Below are 3,133 nucleotides of genomic sequence, written 5' to 3'. Positions count from 1 at the left end.
GCACCTCTTGCCCAGCGCAGGGGCTGCTTCTCTGCTAGAACGAAACGTACCCCACCCCCCGCCCCGACTCTACGGAGAGCTCTGCCGGGAGCCGAGGCACCCCGCCCGGGCCAGGGGAAGGCACTGGCGCCGCGGGAGCCGAGCAGAGGCGGAGGCGGAAAAGAAGCGGAGCAGGAAGAGGTGGCCGGGGGAGTCGCGAGAGGGAGGCGGCGCCGGCGCGGGGATGCGGGCGAGGCCGGGCGGGGTGGGGTGGAGCGGGGTGTGCCTCCGTCGGTCGGTCAGTAAGTCGGTCGGTCCGTGCAGCCCGCGCGCCGGCGTCCCCTGCCTCGAGCGCCCGCCCGCGACAGAGATCGGGACTGGCGCCCGCTCCGTCCGCGAGCCTCACCCCTTCCCGGGGCTCTTCGCTGGGTCCTCCCGCTCGCCCCGCCGGGCCCACCGGTTTCCGCCAGCCCGGGCGCCCGTCGCCTGGTCGGCTCGCGCGGCCCCTGCCTCTCCCTCCGCTCGCGCTCTGCCTCTGGCTCCCTCTCGCTCCGGTCCCATTTATGAAGCGCGGTCCCATCACGTGTTAATGAGCCTTTGTCCTGCCCTGGCAGCAGCGGCGGCACAGACACCGCCGAGGGAACTGTGCGGGGAGGGACGGGCGCGCGGCGCCCCTGGCTCCAAACTTTGCTGGCGCTGGGGATCCGCCGCGGCGCCGGCCCCGGGGCCAGAGGGGACGAGCCTCTCCGGGCCGCGTCACCTACTTCTCCTCCTCCTCCGCCGCCGCCGCCGCCGCCGCCGCGGTCCCCAGGGCCCCCACCGCCATGACCTGGCTCTCCTCCCGGATACCCTCACACCCTGGCCGAGCCAAGAAGGGGCTCGTGCCTGCGCCGTCCCCGACCTCGGGCCATTAACCACACGCGCCCCGGCAGCGCGCAGCGCCAGCACCTTGCGCGGGGGTCACGTCTGGACCCGCGGGCTGAGCCTGAAGGGAAGGGGGCACCTGGGGAGGGGGGGCCCGAGGCGGCGGCGCACCGGGCCCGGGGGTGCGGCCTCCAGCCCCCGCCCCGTTCCAGGCCGCCCCCCGCGGCGGGCGGCCACGAACCGGCCCGGGGGCAGGCAAAGGCTGGGGACCGCACCGCGCAGCCCCCGAGCCGTTTGCTACCTGGCGGCGGCCACGCGGCCACCTGTCCTCCGCCCTCGGGCACCGCCTGGCTTCGCGCCGGGCGCCGCCACCAGCCCCCGCGGTCCCCGCCCGGCGCGGACCACTAGGGCGCGCCCCACCCGCCCGGCCCCGGCTGCAAGCAGTTGGGCTCCGTAGGCGGCTGGCTCTGCGCCTCCCTACCGGGCGCGCCCCCTCCCCAGCCGCCCGGGGGACCCGCTCCTTGCACCTTCTAGCTGGAGGAGGACGCCCCCCTCCAGGGCCTGGCGGGGGGCGCGCGGGGCTCGGGGGCAGGCGCCTCAGGCGCCTGGGGATCCTCGGTGCGCCCGGCGGCCGCGGCAGGAATTAGGGGACATGCTCGTTAATTGGTTCCACTATCAGCCGCCGTCTGCCTCCTGTGTGCACGGATCAAACCTTAATTGGTCTTTACATTTATCCTGGTGAATTGCGAACCTACAAACAAGCCCCAGCCGTGGCTTCAAGCAGAAAAGGCGCTCCCCCTCCCCCCGGGGCCCGGGCAGTGTTGCTGTGGCAGCGACCCTGGTTATTTAGACATCTTTATCTCTCTGGCGTTGGGTCGGGGGAGGACTTCATGGTTTCCACCTGATGGATGGAGCCATGTCACTCCTGCCCCAGGAGCCCCGCCGAAAACCCTTGGTTCAGTTCCCAAGCTCTCCTCTCCGTGGCCACTTCGGGGTTCATCTTATGACACCCCGCTGGGCATCTGGCAAATTCTGCCCCAGTCTTCATCCCGCACTCGCTCTGGTACCGACCTTCACTCTCCTCTTGCCCAAGCCCAGAGACCAACAGCAATCGTAACATATCTGGGCCCCATATTTGGACTACGTGGTGAGAATCCGGAAAAGCCAGCCTCGCAAGGAAGGGAGGAAAACTGGTGCGGAGGAAGCCCAAGGATGGTGGGTCCAGAGTCCTGGAGGAGAGAAGGCTGTTGAGCGCCTTTTGGAAAAATCAGGCCAAATCCTGGAAAGGCACAGAGCGCCAGTGAAGTCTCCGAAAATCCCCCTAGACTGCTTTAGGTTAGAAAAAGTATTTTTCATTTCTCTATCGGAAAAACGGCCATTTGCGATAGAGTTCACAGCTGAAATGATCAATTTCTACTAGGTAGGTAGATAGACTAAGTTATAAATAAAGATCTGATGGACCCATCAGTCTATGGAGGTTGGGTAGGTGTGGGATTAAACCTGATGCCTCAGGCAGACTCTGCTCCTGCCAGAAGCCGTCTTCAACCCACTGGCACTGCGGACACAGCTCCATCTAGAGATTTAAAAGGGGGGTGGGAGGCGCTTCAGCATCTGTTCCCTTTTTTTTTTTTCTTTTTAGGGGTCATGGTTGTTAATTTTACCTTCACCTCACACCCTTGGCAGGAGGAAGTATTCACCAAGTTTCGTCCCCCTTGTGACCTTACAGACTCTAATTTCCCAGGTGACCCTGTGACTTGACAAGAAATAACTTCAAAGTCTGCCACTTCCTGGTAGCATAGGTTCAGATGATCACTAGTATTCAGGAGAGAGGATCTAGTATTCAAAAGAGAGGATCGTCCCCTCTAGTATTCAAAAGAGAGGATCTAGGCAGATCTTCTTCTGGCTATGATGAGGTCATCTTTCAGGTGACAGGAAAAGCTAGGGAGCTGGGCTCCTGGAGGGCTTTTAGCCAACAGGATTTCACATGGGTGCTGCCATCTTTCCCTGTAGCGTGGCAATCTATGCTCTTGAGGTGGCCGAGGTTTTTAGCATCCCTCGGATATACAACACTGACACATCCTGGGGGTGCCCCTTAGAGGGCATTCTCCCACTTACCAATCTACTCCTTGGTGCTGAACATCAAAAATCTAAGGGTGGAAACCATTTACAACCTATGGAAGGAATTCTATGGAAATCTCATATCTCAACTCACCCACACCGACTTTTGCTCTCTCCTAAAGAGGAGCAATCTAATTACCTTAATTATCTCTAATCATCCTAAATCTCTTTT

The sequence above is a fragment of the Physeter macrocephalus genome, chromosome 10, assembly GCF_002837175.3.
Source record: "Physeter macrocephalus isolate SW-GA chromosome 10, ASM283717v5, whole genome shotgun sequence".
In the NCBI taxonomy this organism is placed as follows: domain Eukaryota; kingdom Metazoa; phylum Chordata; class Mammalia; order Artiodactyla; family Physeteridae; genus Physeter; species Physeter macrocephalus.
This window is presented reverse-complemented; position numbering follows the sequence as displayed.